The sequence below is a fragment of the Papio anubis genome, chromosome 1, assembly GCF_008728515.1.
Source record: "Papio anubis isolate 15944 chromosome 1, Panubis1.0, whole genome shotgun sequence".
NCBI lineage: Eukaryota > Metazoa > Chordata > Mammalia > Primates > Cercopithecidae > Papio > Papio anubis.
The window spans coordinates 79967617-79984952 of NC_044976.1; the positions used below are offsets into that span (position 1 = coordinate 79967617).

At 36.3% G+C, this 17336-nt stretch overlaps 1 protein-coding gene across 23 annotated transcripts in view; it reads left to right on the forward strand.

The window, feature by feature from the left end:
- Positions 1–17336, forward strand: part of ADGRL2 (adhesion G protein-coupled receptor L2) — a 684472-nt gene that overhangs the window by 260647 nt on the left and 406489 nt on the right. For all 23 annotated transcript variants that reach the window (XM_017962855.3, XM_021925156.2, XM_031654066.1 and 20 more), the window contains one exon: positions 11224–11328. The gene's annotated coding sequence lies outside the window, so the exon portion shown is untranslated. The remainder of the gene's footprint in view (positions 1–11223; positions 11329–17336) is intronic.

Below are 17336 nucleotides of genomic sequence, written 5' to 3' on the forward strand. Positions count from 1 at the left end.
CTAGCACTTTGGGAGGCTGAGGCAAAAGGATCACTTGAGGCCAGGAGTTCGAGACCAGCCTAGTCAACCTAATGAGACTCAGTCTCTACAAAAAAGAAAAAGAAAACGTAGCCAGGCATGGTGGTGCACATCTGTAGACCCAACTACTGAGGAGGCAGAGGTGAGAGGATTGCTTAAGTCTGTGAGTTCAAGGCTGCAGTGAGCTATGATTGTGCCACTGCACTCCAGCCTAGATGACAGAGCCAGACCTCGTCTCTAAAAACAAATTTAATTTAAAATTAAAAATTAAACCAAAAAAGATGTCAGTAGAATCATCAGCCATCTAAAGGTTTGACTGAGGCTTGAAGGTATGCTTCTAAGATGCCTCACTCACGTGGATATTGGCAGGGTGCCTAAGTTTCTCCCTGGCTGTTGGCAGAAAGCCCTGTTCCTTGCTCCATGGACCCTTCCAAAGAGCTGCTTGAGTGTCCTCTCAACACATCATAACTGATTCTTTCAAAGCAAAACAGAAGGCACAATATCATACTCCCTCAGAAGTCACTCCAAAATTTCTACAATATCCTATTGGTTACACGAATCAGCCCTATTCTCTGTAGGGTGACACTACACAAGGAAGTGAATATCAAGGAACAGGGATCGCTTGGACCATCTTGGAACCTGGCTATGTTCCCAGCACAAAATATATTATTAGAAAAGTTAGACAGCCCTGGTTTCTTTGTCTGTACTTACTGAATGAAGAAACAGCACTGAAAAGCTATATCCAACTGTAATTGCTACTCATTTGTATCTTTAACATGGAGGATAGTATGTTTGTTTGCTTGTTTTTTGATATGGAGTCTCACTCTGTCGCCCAGGCTGGAGTGGTGCAGTGGCACGATCTCGGCTCATTGCAATCTCTGCCTCCCAGGTTCAAGCAATTCTCATGCCTCAGTCTACCAAGTAGCTGGGGCTACAGGCGGGTGCCACCACACCAGGCTAATTTTTGTATTGTTTGTAGAGATGGGGTTTCACCATGTTAACCAGGCAGGTCTCGAACTCCTGACCACAGGTGATCTTCACACTTCAGCTTCCAAAGTACTGAGATTACAGATGTGAGCCACTGTGCCCAGCCTGGATATTATTTTTATTGGATAATAATTCCTAGAATAATATTTACCTCGTATTCAAATATAGAAACAAAATTATATCCAAAGAGAGATCTTTAATTATTTTCAGTTATCAATCATTTTGCTCTCACTCAAATTACAATTTTGCTGTAGTACAAATTACCAAGCACTATCTAGGCAAGACATTCACACATTACTTCTGTAAAGGTTCATACAGTAAATATTTCAGCTGCACACCAGACAATCCATGTTGCAACTACCTAACTCTGCTGTTGAGGCATCAAAGCAGTCATAAACAATATTAAGTGGATAGGCATGGCTGTATTCAAATAAAGCTTTATTTAAAAAAATATATGGTAGGCCAGGCTGGGTGCGGTGGCCAACGCCTATAATCCCAGCACTTTGGGAGGCTGAGGCGGGCAGATCACCTGAGGTCAGGAGTTGGAGACCAGCCTGGCCAACATGGTGAAATCCTGTCTCTACTAAAAATACAAAAATTAGCTGGGCATGATGGCAGGCACCTGTAATCCCAGCTAATCAGGAGGCTGAGGCACGAGAATTGCTTGAATCCGATGGGCAGAGGTTGCAGTGAGCCAAGATCATGCCACTGCATGTAGCCTGGGTGACAGAGCAAGACTCAGGCAAAAAAAAAAAAAAAAAGTGTGTGTGTGTGTGTGTGTGTGTGTGTGTGTGTGTGTGTATATATATATATGGTAGGCCAGATTCAGTAGTTGGGTGGACTTTTCAACAACTATCTTGATTTCAGGTAACTAAAATGACTTTAAATTTTATGTGACAGAGTGATGTTAAGTTGTTTGTCCTGGCCCATAAAATATTGCACAATTTTAGGAAAGCTGACAGCACCATCGAAATAGAAAAGATGAGCCTCTGTGAAAACAGAGCATAATAGATAAGACAAAAATTTTACACATCAAATCATCACTCTAAAAGTATTAAGTCATTCTAGAAAATAAACAGAATTAAGGGTGGATAAAATTTTGATAATTCTTAATTCTGTCTGTATTACGAACACTTCATACTTTCAGCTGACCTTGAATTCTCCAGACTTTATATATTGTGTCCAACACAGAATAGACACTCGATAAATATTTGTTGAATGAATTTCCACATGCTCCACACCCCTCAGCCTTTGCTGCCTTTTCTTGTCCCATCAATAAGCTTTGCAGGGCATCTTGAAGTTCACTGTCAGTTTTGCTTTTACGAAGTCATCCAAAAAAAGTAAATAGCAGGTAAGAAGTAGTTATTGGAAGATAATTGAAGATATAAAGACTTAAAAACAAATTGAAAAATTATAGAATAGAATGAACATTGACTTAGACTGGCTAACAGCAGCAATGAAACATCAGACAATAGAGTAATTGGTGAGGACTTTATTGGCCTCTGAAAAAGCTATTAAAGATAAGTTCCATTTAGTCATTCTCACTTTTAATGCAGTTATTTTTACTTTAAGGCCACGCATTATTTTTTTTTAAACCCATATTTTAATGTGGTTATATCTATAGCTTAAAACTTATTATATCTACTACAGTGTTCATTCAGTCATCCCAACAAATATTTATTCATTTATTTCTTGAGCACTTACAATGTGCCAAGCACTAGGTAAGTTCTCAAAGATACAATGGAAAACAAAACATGGATCCTGCCCTTAAGGTGCTTGGAGGCTGATGGGGGATACAGAAAAGTAAACAGGTATGGTAAAAATGCAGTGTCCTAAGGTACAAAGCTCATATCCAAGTTTATTAACTTCACATTAAACAGACATATTAAACTTTAATATTACAGGTCCCAAAGAAACACCTACTGTGCATTTCAGCTATTTCTACTTTTCAAAACAAGAGTAAAAACAACAAAATCATAAACACCATTACCGGAATGTACTGCTTTATTACTGTATTACAGAAAATGCAAATTACTAAAGTGGTTTAAGGAGAAAAAAGTTTCCTGGCCAAATTATTTTGCAAAATGCTGGGTTCAACAAAATTAAACAGATTTCTTTTTTCACTGTAGAACTTTTCAGCACTTATAATATGGTAATAAGCATTGTGACTCACTCAGAGGGCAAATATGATTTGCAGTGTTTTGAAATATATTTTGATAAGGGCATGCTTTTTAAAGAACCTGTCACTTAATATCTAGTAGGGCATGAATGTTTATTGGAACATAGTTTGACGAATACTACCAAATATAGTTTGAGAAATATTACCAACAACAATTTCACACGTTTTAATCAAATCATATTCATTATAATCTAGGAGGGCTAACTCTTTAAGTGAAATATTAAATAAATCCTTTTGTTATGCAACAGAGTATTTTTGCAAAGCTCTCTAATTTCATATCTTTCACATTCAGAATTTAGTTGATTTGTTCTTTTTAAAAGAAGCATTTCCCTGGGATACCATTAAAGGCTATCAGGTTTTGCTAATCCTTGGCTAATTATGTGACAGCATTCAGGAGAGTCCAGATAGGAAGCAGAGGAATCTGTGATCTCAGCCTGCAGAGGACAGCCAAAAGATGAGTAGATGAAGCAAACTGATGTCCCCAATTTAGGCACCGTCTTTTTTTCCCCCCGTCCTCTAACTTTTTTCCTCTCCTTGTTTCTTTATAACTTATGTTTCCCTTTCCCACTCTGTTTCTTTGCTTCCTCTCCCTTTTACTCACCCCCTCAATGACATAGGTCTATGATCACCAAAGATTTAAATTTAACCCTACTAATGGCCATCCCAGCAATAATATTGCAATAGTGTTTTATAATTCATGTATGGGAATGAAAATAGTGAAGTAGGCAGCTTTACTATTTTCATTCATAGCAATGGAAGGGATAAAGAAGCTGTCCCCTGTTGGGGACAAACTGACATCTGGTTTCCCAGTTTCCTCTCTACTGGCTCTACTGGTACTGGCTCCATCCTGTACAAAGTGGTTTTGAAAGATAAGAACACACCATATTAGTGCATGTGTGTGGAAGAGAACTTTTGAGATAGGATTGAATGGTGCAATATTTGCCTCCAAATCAGGCACCTCATATTTGAATCCTTATATTTGACTTTCTCTTATTATAAAGTGATCTATCAAGTCTTATTTTATATGATTAAATACTGGTTGGAGAAGACACATAGTCTCAAAGACTCAGACAACAATAGTTTTTCAATTGTTAGAGAAGTCTCTAATTGAACTGGTAAAAATAGGAGACAAAGAAAGCTAATACAGACAGTAGCTATTCCTGGGGCGTCTGCTTCATAATTGCAAGTGTTAGAATATGTTGTAAACATGCCTTTATTCAGATTACTTGGAAAAGCATTACAGTAAGTTACTACAAAGTGGATATCAAGCAGACACCTACAAAATGAATTTGTTTTAAGTTATAAGTACTTTCAAAAGAAGCCTAAGGGAATTCCTATAGGCTTAAGCAACAAAACTATCTAACATGCAGTGAATACTTACAGAAACGGGGGGTGGGGGAGGGGGAGGATGAAAATGAAAATAGTTTAAGCTGCAGAAGGAGGAAAAATCAGAGATTGGTGACTGACCAAAGGAAGCACCTGCTTTCCGGAAATTAAAATCATGTATTAGGCAGCTCTGACTTAATTGCCAAATGGGGTGAAGCCCAGACTCTAGTGTAAAAGGGTCCCAAATTATAATTGGGCATCATGGATTAAAATTCAATACCTGAAAATTTCCTCAGAAATGAATGGACAACTGGGACAGACTGCAGAGCCCAGTACAATATGCTTCCCGCAGCTGACACTGGCAGGTCACTTTATTTGGCACCAAATAAAGTTCCCAAGTGGTCTTTAAGGGCATTCAGCTGCTGAGTGCTTATTTCATTCATCCCTTATTGTGCTGCCAGTAGCCGATCCAAAGAAGTAGCATGAATCAGCTCTGTGGATAAAATTTTCTCAGGCTGCGTGGAGGAGATGCAACTGGACTCATTTCACTGCTTTAGTGGGACCTTCACTAGCGGCAATAGCCTGAATAGTAACAGCTTTCACACAATGTCATTCAACAGGAAATCCGAGGGAAAGCGGGACAAAATTGAACATTAGGAAACTTCCAAAATAAATGCCATTTAGCGAGGAAAACAAAAATCTTAATGAGAAACATTTTATACTTTTGTCATTACCAGACAATTTAGAATACTGTGAAATAAAGCTCGTAGCTCCCCTCCATGTGTACTTCCAGCTGCAAAGTAGAGGTTAGCACCAAAATTTCCTACATTAAACATAAAACTATGGCATTATACTTACCTCTCTTTAGTTGCTTCTGTTTAAAGTAGCTAGAGGATTAAAAGTCAATCCGTACAATACCTTTGGTTTTACACGGACTAATTTCAAAACACATACTCAATGGCGAAGTGTGTTTTCTTGTTTCTGTCAATTCTAGTAAAATTTTCTGATTATAAAATAATATTTAGTGTCTTCCCCCATGCAGGTTTAAAAACTGCAGGAGCTATAGTAATTCTACTGAGGTCATGAACTTGTCTGATGAAGTACAGATGAATGTAAAATATTCTTCTAAGCGTAATAGGTCTTATTAATGAGTAGTTCCAGTACACATTTTTTAATTTAAATTCATGGAAAGGTTAAAAAGCAGTAGTTTTTATTATTGTTTTGCCTTTGGTTTAGCACAAATTTTGCACATACCCACAAGAGAAACAGTCTCCTAATCATTTCATATATATCACTGTTAGCAGCAGTATCTAATAGTGCTACTATCACTGAATAGTTAAGAGTCTTACATTTCCATTAGAATTAGGAGCAAGGCCTAATTATTTTTAGTTAAAGTTGAATTTGATCTAAATGGGAAGCATATTTTGGCATTTAGTCTGGAAACCCAGGACTATTATAAAATGCCTGCTTGTAAATTCAGAGACTAGAAAAATACATACAGATTTTTTTGTTTCTCGGTTTTGGGAGAAGTTGGTATAGTTATAGTGAGATCATTAACATAAATATAGTAATATAATATAATTAATATAAGATGTTCTGTTCTTGTGTTTATGGCCAAATTTGGCAGCATAAAATGAATTAATTAACCCAAATAAATATGCACTAGTATCTGAATGCTTCTCTAAATTGAATTTCTTTTAACTTTTTAGTATGGAAAATTCCAAATTTATACTAAACAGAATAGTAAAATAAAACCCCATGTACCCACTACTTAATATCATTGATTAACAACACATTATCCACTTTGTTTCATCTATATCTCAACCTCTTCCCTCTTCAGAATTTTCTTCTTCAACAGATGAAATAGTATGGGATTTAAAAATTGATGGAACTTATTTTATAAAATCTCTTTCTCAGGATTAAGCATTTTATTTAAGAGGTTTTTGCTTTCATTTTACCCAGGAAAAGACAGGTGTATCCCACACACAACATGAAGTGGTGGATGAGGTAGGTATTTAGTAAACTTATACCTCAAACACCAAAAATTCGATGATCTGGATTTTTGTTTTCTATCGGTTTTCTAGGTAATTAAAATGTTGCTCTTTTTCACCAGTGGAATTTTTAGTCTTCCACTTCTACCACTCCTCGAAACCTCTCAGCTTTTCTGCTTTCTTTTTTCTTTCTCTCTTTATTTATTTTTGCTTCCCTGTAAATCATAAATAATAATAGTTCCCACATCATAGCTTTTTAGATTTTAATGACAGCCTCCAAGGACAGGTGCCAGTTAAATGAAACATATAATTAAAACTTGTGCTATTCTAAAATTGGGTTACTTGGCAATCCTCAAATCAGAGGCTACCCCCATTCAGAAGACAGGCGTGTAGCATTTATCTGGGTTACCGGGTGTGCAGCAGATTCAATCAAGGCCAGTCTTCGCTAGGTGCCAAAAATGTGGTGGAATGTTTAGTTCGGCGCATCCCCATTTCAGGTGTCTCTGCATGGCACCAGAGTAAGTGTTCTGCAGCTTGCAACACTGGCAACCAGTGTTCTTAACTAAAACATTTCAGTAAAGCAATACGCTTACCAAGCAATTAATTTAGGCATTTGCGCACATATATGTATGTATATATGCAATTATCATACTTATTGCATAAGTTTTATGCTTTTTTTAAAATAAAGTTTATAAGCTTTTCTTTAACTTCCAGTACTTTCTCACTAAGAAATAGAAAGACATGATCTCAGTCTCAGTCGTAGTCTTGGACGTAGACATCATGTTGTTGGATCCCATGTTTGTCCTTTCAGGCATGGTTATCATTTTTCTACAAGCAGTATCTCTTGAAGTAGCCTTGCTTGCAGATGCTCCTGAGAATTCTTCCACGTTTACTCAAGAGCAAGCTTTCTGACTCTATTACTGTCCCTGTTAATTCTACTTTGGTAACTCTTCAACCTTTCATTGATTTTCCTCTCTTTGGACTTGTCATTTGTGCCCTGCACCACACTGCTGACTGGGGGAGAGGCACTCTCTCTGCTGAGTTGGAAAAGTCATGATCTTTTCATCAGTAGCACTTGACTCTTGATATCCTGCATGAATTTGGGCTGGGCTCTAGTTCTCTTGGCCGCACTCACTGTTGAGATGCAGTCCCTGCTTTCATCCCCCTCTACTCTTGGACTCCTTGAGTCCTTCTACCTTACATCTTAATTCTGTATGCTTCACATGATTTCCCCACAAAAGTCTTCTCTGTGTGTGCATTGTCTCTCAGACAATATGACATTGCTGGTGAGTTTCCTCTAATGTCTCACTAGGCTCCTTGGTGATACACTGACAGGCAGACATACCAACCAGACTCAGCTCTGTTTTATAGCTGTGCCTTGGAGTCACAGTGATGCCTCTGGCTTGTCCTAACTCTTAAACCTCCGCCTCTGCAAATCAGTAGTCAGACAGGACAATTTCCTTTCCCAAACCAAGTGTCACTCACAGGATTATTGTTGGTAAATTAGCCCCTTCTCTATGCTCATGTACCCAGTTTCCCATTTCAAATATTTCCCATAGTTTCAGAGCACTAGGCAAAAAATTCAAGTTGATACTGTTTAACCAGGCACACCTTTATTTTCAAATTATTTAATTAGTCAATCTTCCCTGCCTCACTGTGTATATGGGTTTCACTCTAACAAATGTGCTATATAAAAATTTGGATGTATGTTTAATTTGATTTTCTTCTGAATAAATCTGAATTTTAAAAAAATCAGTAAGAAAAGGTGCAAGCCATTAGGAAAGCATTTAAAGTAGATTAATAGCTTATCGAGTTTTCATTCTCTCTTCAAACCATATTGAACCACTTGTTTTACATGAATTTCAAAGGCTGGCACTAGCTTTCACTTCAAGAAATAAATGACACAGGGTATTATATTTTAAGCACCATTAAAACCTTGAAATTGTACAGTGACTTAGAAAACAATAAGTTAGTTAGCTCTGATAGCTTTGTAATGGTTATACGATGGGGAAATTCATTGTTAAATGACCCTCCCACTCTTACCTCACATGTAATGCTTGTCAGGAAGAGGAAGGAAAAATGAGACTGGTATCCAGGTACACAGGTATAGGAAGATCAGAGAGAACGTACCAAATATTCCTAGGGAATCTGTTGTTCACTGATCCATGGCTAGTAATTGGAAACTATTTTTGCCAGGACAGAGAAGTCTAGCTCATCACTGTCGTCCTAATTCCTAGCTTCTATAATCCACTAGTAAAGTTGTTCTTATCTGTATTTTAATGTGTTTGAACAGAGGGTGGTTGTAATATTGTTAATGAAACAGTTTTAACATAAATGATTTAGGAATTACATTAAGTGGCATTTGAATCTGATGCTTCCACTGCCTAATCTATCTCCTTTCTAACCTTTTCTTTTACACCTTCATTAGAACATCTATTAAGGTAATGTAACCTAGCTACCAGATTAAAAGGCAGAATGCTCCAAGTTCTAAAATAATAAGAACGACAGCATTTTAAAAAATGTTTTTGAGCAAAATTTCAAACCAGTGAAAACAACAAACAACAAACCCCACCTGTTTTTATGATGCAACTCAAACAGCATCTGAGTCTATAAAGAGGCAATAATTGGTTAACTAACCAAAGTGATACAGTTCATTATTTTTCTATTGCACGTTTATGTAGTTCCCCCCTGAAGCACAAGCATAATTTGTTTTTTTAAAAAAAGATACGATTTACATATGGCACTTGAAGAGAGATGTTTTAGAAAATCATATAAAGTGTTCCTCCTTGTAAAAAGCAATGTCCTTTCCTTCTTGTTAATGCCAAGGATGCTTTTCCCCAAACACTCATTCCCTGCTCAGAACAGTGTAGCCGCTAATGAGGAAAACACAGCTAGTACCTCAGTTGAATGTTTCCTTTGTTTACCTATGGGGAGTTCATTCTGCAACGGGAAGAATCTCTTACTATCAATGAGTCTGAAAGTACTCAAATTCTGCCAAGGGGAAAGTTCTAAAGTTTTGCGTACCCATGGTTCAATCTGAAGCAATGCAAAAGGAACTCTGTCATCTCAGAGAACATCAACCACGCTGCTTACATTGTCTCCATTTATATAATACATTCCATCTTATTTACGTGGGTTCCATTTCCAGTTACAAGATCACTGCTTGGCAATGCGAGGCGACGTGCATCTAAAATGACAAACGGATCCTGGCACTTGCTACTTATTACAGGTTTATTATGTGTTTTCAGCCTCTCGGGGATTTCTAGAGTAGTTCCAGTTACTGGCAATCAGACCTTGAACACTACTCCATGCCCAATAATAATGAGATCTTCAAATGGATTTTTTAAAGACAGCATTAATCCAGAATATAAATTAAGAGAATATATTTGATGGTGAAAAAGTGCAAACCTACCCGCACATTTTGGTTTCATGTATAAAATATAAACAGCATATGAATTCTCCCTTGTGTCTTCAGAGAGATCTGCAGCTTTTTTTCCTTCTGAAGGGTATTCAAAATATGGTATTTTAAGCATAATAACCCATAAATAAAATACAGTGCTTGCCAAAATTATTTTTTTCCCATATATAGGGCCTTTAGATACTGTTCTGAACTCTGATTTTCTCCTGAGATGCAATTTAAGAGCTTTAAAAAAAGTCTTTAAAAGACTTCCTATGAAATATGCACAGCTTTTTTTTTTAAATTTGTGTTTCTAGATGGCCAAATTGCTCTGTTTTTATAAATACTGTACGTAAAATTACCAGATTGCCTGGCATTCCATTTTTACAGGGGATACTGCATCGTTAAGCACAGAAAGAATATAATATAACTATTCAAACGGCTTAAAATATTTTGTAACCATAAATTATTATCCAAAAATATTTTTCAAGTAGATAAAAAGAGTTGTCAATTCTACATAGTGAATGCCTCATAAGGGGCTCGTTTGTGGTTGAAAACTGAATAAAAGCAGTAAATTAAGACCAGACTTAACCATAGAGAAGCCATAATCCACTGCAGATTTCCTTGGTGAATGAAGTATTGTGATGTGGATTTATCCTCCTTGCTTGTACAGTTAACCAGTCACATCTGTGACCAAAGTGCTGTCTGTGCTCACAGACAAGGTAGGTTCACTAACCCCAAGGAGGTAAGCCCATGCTGATTTACATTGTATTGATAAGTACAAAACAAATACAACTGTGTCTTGGGGGCTGCCTGTGAAAGGGCAGATAGTATGCTAACGATAAACTGGTGTGAAGAGAAAACAGGGATATTGGAAAATGGGTGGGCAGTTGAGAAACTGCCGGTGATGCTGGGTGCCCAGCTTTTGAACAGGCGTGAGGCTAGAGGGGGCCTTGATGAAGCCAAGGGAATGTGGGTATGAAAGAAGATCAGGAGTGCTGAGAGCTGACTGAAATATGGTCTATGTTAAAGGAGTATCACTCACTATAAATATTCAATGTCAGGAATTTAAATGGCTTACAGACATAGAAGCCCTTGATGATTATGTTATCCAGCATTGTTGATTTCCTTCTGTTGTTTGTCAGCAGCCACCACAATGAATGAATAAGACCCTGGAAGTCTCGACAATGAGTCGTTTTGCTCTTAAGTCTGTGCATTTTTCTTTGTGATTACATGCCAATATAATAATTGATTTGCCTTTTTCAAAATTAAACTAAGGGAGCCAAGTATGTCATATCTCTGTTGTTATTTTCCTTTTCTTTCAGAGCCCAATGTTTCCAAAGGACATTAATTTTGATTTCTCTGATGAAGGCTTGTGGCTGTTCTTATGCTTTACAAAACATTACCAAATCAGAGTCGAAAAGAAAACTGTGAGTGAACATTCCTTCCAAACAACTATTTTTCATTATTTAAGAAAAATTTTCTCAGACTTCTCTGTAATTCATTCCAATATGCTCCTTTTGTAAAAGATGTGGGAAAAAGAGAGAACACACAAGTGAAACCCTCTGTAGAGGGTTGACATTTAAATATTTTATGAGTCACTCCAACACCTTTCTAAAACAGCATTTTACAATAAGGTCAGCTTTGCAAGAAAAAAAAGTTTATTCTTGAACATAAGCAGGTATTTGTACATTAATGTTACACTAAAATGTATGTAAAGTAAAAACTGCTAGCTTGTTATAGTGTTTTAATCCTTCAAATCAAAAACTTTTCCTTGGAATTTTTCAAGATTGGAATATCAGTTTCTTTAAGCGGGAAAATATTTAAGCTAATGAAATCTTTATCAGATTCAGCAGCTCCACTAAACTGTAAACTAGGCTATCTACTCAAGAAAAGGCCATTGGGACTTAAAGTAGTGTGGATATCTTTACCAATGTTAAAAGATCCCAGAAAGCATTAGCTTTTCTAAATATGTGTTAGATTTGATTTGATTCCTAAAGAATAAAGTTTATAATTACCATCTCCACTTAATTAAGGATAACCACGACTTGATTATACTCATTTCATCTTTACAAATGTGTGTATTTCTGAGGAAAGCACAATCTTAAAATCTCTAACATTACATGATATATATTTCATGAATACTTCTGGAGTTTCAAAGCGTTTCTTTCTAGTTAGTGGAAACAGGTACTGTGCTATAGTTGCACGTAGGTTTAAATCAAATTGCCTACAAATATTGCATAAGTGCCTGAACTTTCAAGACAAAGCTTTTCCAATCAAATACAGTATTTAACCCCCCACTACCACACACACACACACACACACACACACACACACACACACACACCCTTCTGCCTCAGAAGTTAAGGGGAAACAGGACAGGCGTGGTGGCTCACACTTATAATCCTAGCACTTTGGGAGGCCGAGGCAGGCAGATCACCTGAGGTCAGGGGTTTGAAACCAGTCTGGCCAACATGGAGAAACCCTGTCTCTACTAAAAATACAAAATTAGCCAGGTGTGGTGGCTCACACCTGTAATCCCAGCTAGTGGGGAGGCTGAGACAGGAGAATCCTTTGAACCTGGGAGGAAGAGGTTGCAGTGAGCCAACACCATGCCACTACACTCCAGGCTGGGAGACAGAGTGAGACTCTGTCTCAAAAAAAAAAAAAATTTTTTTATTAAAAATAAGTTAATGGTAGAAAATGTCAGTAGAAACTTGTCATTAGCAGTAAATTATTCTTTGGTGTTTTTGGAGTTAATATTTTCTAAAATGGTTGCAGATTGATCAAAATAACTATTTTTATACTTTTGCATGGCTTCTGTGTATTGCAATAATTTAGTAATAAGTAATAAGACTCCCCCTTAAAAGAAAAAGTGTTCATTAGTGATTGCAATTCCATATCGTGTGGCACATTCCTTACATGTTGTGAAAAGGTTATGGATTCACTCACTGTAGCATCAGAAGTATAAAGGGGAGAGGTGAGATTCTTTGTTGCAAGTGCTGAGAAATAATCATTTAAAGGTCAGTTGCCCTAAAAAAAAAAGAACATTTGTTTAATAAGTAACTCATTTTGGGATAAGCTGCAATTGTAAAGGTTACAGAATAGACCAATTTGCCAGTGATGTCAGCAAGAAGTACTATTAAAGTCATTGGTCCTATTAAAACAATCCTTCGTAAAAGTCAGATTGCATGCCTCCTCACATATCCCACCACACATCCAAAAAGTGCCTAAACTATTTATAGTGTGCTTTCAAAGACACATTGCCCTGTGCACTTTACCTTAAGTACTCAGCTCCTCTTAAAAGCAACAATGGAGTGTTAGATGGGAAAATACCTTGGCAACCACACAGCCTCCCCAACACACAACACACAACCCACTCTCTCCTACATCTGATTCATCCTATATTGCTTCATTCTTTCAGTTTTATTAATGTATAAGAACATTCTCATGTGTCATGGGTTGAAGGATTTCTCACTGGGTATTCTGCTGTACCGTACACCAACAACTATCTTGCTAGAAACTCCTATATAAAAGAAAAAACTATCGATTCAGCCATGTGAAGGATAAACTCTAAATTTGTATCCTTTCCTATTCCAAGACCAACTTCCTTCCCCTACTATTCTCTAAAAAAGCCTAAGAGAATTTGGTTTGGCAATAAATTGGAATACTAACTTGATATGTAGAAGTAACAATATTTGTACTAAAAATCTTTTAGTACCTGAAAGGTTATTTTTTTCAAGATCTGAATAAAGGTGGTAGTTTATTTAATATAACTTTTATACTATTAAAAAATTTTTGCCTTTAGGGAACTGATGTACAACAAACAAAAGTTGTTTGTTGTTTTTATTTTTTCTTTGTGAAGCGGTATTTTAAACTGACTACAATTTTCCCTAGAAGATTCGCTCTTTGAGATGAGTATATGAATAAAATAACTTCCAGAAAAACCTCTGTAGAAAGCAATCCCTTCCGAGCACTCGACTGCTTAAGATTTATGTATACTGTTTTTACTCTTCGCATTGGTTGCAAAGCTTCTCCTCATTGAAGGTATTTTGCTGAAGGTAAATAGTGAGTTCTCAGATTTTTATAATGAATTGATTTTTCACATATGTTGCGTCAGAATTTTAATTACAGTTTAAAAACAATACGTTTTCAAGCACACTTCTAAGGTTTGCTATTTAGATTAAAGGAACTAGAAAGCTTATAACTCTTACCCTATTGTAAAGTAAGAACTACCTCTGTCTATAAGACATTTGCAATTAGAAGAAATTACGATACTCTTATTTCAAGCAACTTAGCTAAGAATCAAGTTATTCTCTTAACTTGACTTGCTTTTCATTTGAAAGAGGGCAAAATCTATTTCCTGGGTAATTTTGCAGAGCAAAGATATTAATACGTTGGGGTTTAATTGTATCCTGTGTTTAAATACACTGTGGGTGAAACCCCAGACCTCTGCTTAATTGCTGTGAGAAAATAGCCTGATTTCTCTGAGATTAGGCACACGCTTATGTATACTTTGACCTAAGAGTGCCTCCTTCAGAATTAATCTTCTAAGGTAGAGGGATTTGCTTTTATATGTGCAGCAGGGCCATTCGTGACAAACAGGGCCTAATAAACTAACTTCACCCCCTAGACCTCCCTTTTGCTGTCAACGTTTTTCTTCATCTATTCACTTCACACATCTCTTGTCCAGTGGCTTATTAGCAAATAACCCTCACTGGGCAGGGGGACTAATTTTAATGGCATTTTTAAATTAGAGGACTTGGAACTTAAATGGGATACTTCAAAAATAAAACTATCTTGAAAACTTTCGTTTTTACTAATGAAACATAAAGTACTCTAAAATAACTCCATTTAAGTAAATACCATAGCCCTTTGAAAAGACAAACAATTCATATTTACTTAAAATTTGGTCTGCAGCTGTATTTTGTTGGATCTGTCTAATGTATGAAAGCACTTTTTCTTTCCCATCAGCTATATTCGAATTGTTTTTGTAAGATGTAACAGAACGTTCTGGTTTTAAAATATTTATATTAATCAAAGTTAGGGCTGTTTATATTTTTTGGCAATCATGCTTTTCTTTAAAAGTGATGCACTCCTCTTTAACTAAACAAAAGTGTTGAAATGGCCTGTCATATAAACTTCAACATAGCACAGTTGGTAATACAAATTCTGGAGACGGAAATAAATGGGACGTAGTTTCTAGCTTCAGGTTAAACATGGACTAATAAAAAGAGCAACAGTGATAATTTCTAAGATTTTCCTGAGGAAATGTCATTCATTGCTGCTTATAAACTCTAGAGTTACCTGGTGGAAAGGTTTGTGTTCAAGTTTCTTACTCTATTTTCTTGGGGCATTAGGAAGTAAAGCCTAAGTGCTGACTGAAAAATAATAACAAGCCACTAAAGCTGGAGGCTTAAATAACAATCAATTAATTTTAAAATTCCTTTATATTTTATATATGTCCAAACTCTTTTAGTAATGATAAAAATACTTACATGCTACTTACCTGCAATCAACTGTATTTGTGGGCAGAAATAGCTAACAGGAAAGAGCTGTTTTTAGAAGTCGAGCCTCCCACTTTTGTTATTGCTACAAGCTTTTGTTGGTGAATCTTAAACTGTATGATCTATCTAGACTCACATAAGGAAAGTGGAGTTTTTATGAAAGACATTTTAAACTTCAAGCCAACCTTAAATTCATATATAGTTATATGTAATTATTCTGTAGTATGGACACTCCCAAATATTCTGGAAGTTTAATAAGACATGGCTTTAGGTAGATTGGCCTATTTGGGGTTTTTGTTCTTGTTGTCATATTCATTCTGTAGTTCAAACTGCACTGATTCACTTCTGTGGAAAATAATCCTAAACAGGAAGGGTGGGGACAGAAGACTTCGTCCCTAATATGGAAGTTATAAGTGTTTGTTCTTTCAGAGTATGGTAAGGACATATCAAACAAACAGGAAGTATTATTATGCATCGCAGGCAAAGGGGCTAAAGGTCTCCTGTTCGAACTTTTGGCCCTTTTAGAATCCCTGATCCTTCATTATTTTGTTTAACTTGATGTAAGTCTTGACCAGTAGCTGACTCTGAGAAAACATTTCCTGACATCATTTCCAGAGGTGATGTGGGATTACTGTGCTTGCCTTCCCATGTTGGGTTGAGAATGAAAAGTCTAACAGTGGTTCCTGGTTAATACTTCAAGCACGGTCTTTTAATTAATAGGTCAGGTTAATTCATTCCTTTGGCCTTTAGCATTACAACTTCATTTTCACACTTTGGTTAAAATGATCAATGCACACAACACACACACACACACACACACACACATTTACATACACACAAACACATTTAAGGGGGCAAAAATGTTTTGGTTCTGCTATAGCAGAACAAAAAATAAGTAGACTCCTTTTAATTACCTCATTCGTAATACAAGGTGGTGAAGGAGGAGCAAAAAGGTCAGGATATAATAAATATAAAATTTAAATCTCTAAACTAATTTACCTTTTTTTTTTTTTGGTACCAGCTAAAGTCAATGAATATAAACATGTATTCTATTATGTTGCACCATTACGGATTATTGTTAATGTCTTGTTTCCAATTTTATGCAATTTTTGGTATAATCCAAATCTATGTATTAGCCAGGGTAGGAGGTTTTGCTTGAGGTAATTGACATTATATAGTCCAAAGCACAGGAAGAAGTAAAACATATCTGTAATCTTCACCCATTTCCAAACAGAAGGGGATAATTGGGCCAATTCTTCTATTGTGTACCCTCCCTCTTCATGCAGAGATTCCTTTGAAGTCAGAGGGAGATGAAGGAGCTGAGGCTGAGAATGTGGCTGGAGGAAAAAAAAATGAATATTATCAGGCCAGAGTCTCATAACCATGTTTTATGCCACATTAACCATTGGGTTTGCTATAATGCAGGGACTTTTAATTATCATTTTTACCTTCTAGTTTAATCAAGGATCACTAATACAACTTCTAATAATATACTGGGGTTAAAAAAAAATGTGTTTATTTTAACTCCCTTAGGTGAGATTCACAATCCAGCCCCTCAAAAATGTAAAGAAATAATTTTATTTAGAAAAAGCTAAAAATGTAAAAAGCATCACTTTATGGTTATATGTAAATTTAGATGAAGCAGAAAAACTGACCAATTAAATTGGCATTCAGAGTGAGTACAGCACAGAGAGGAAGTTATGAAGGAGGTGGGGATTTATTTACTTGTCAAGCAATTTTCTCTCACTTTCTCCTTACTTCTTACCACCTTCAAGGAGAGAGAAAATGTTAGCTTGCATTTATGTCACCAAGCTAAAAGTTTATTTCTTAACCCTCCTTTGTTACAAATCACAGGGAGCATGAATGTATTTGAGTGCATAGAGGGAAAGTTATATAATTCAAGCAATGACGGACTGACGCCGTGGAGAGTC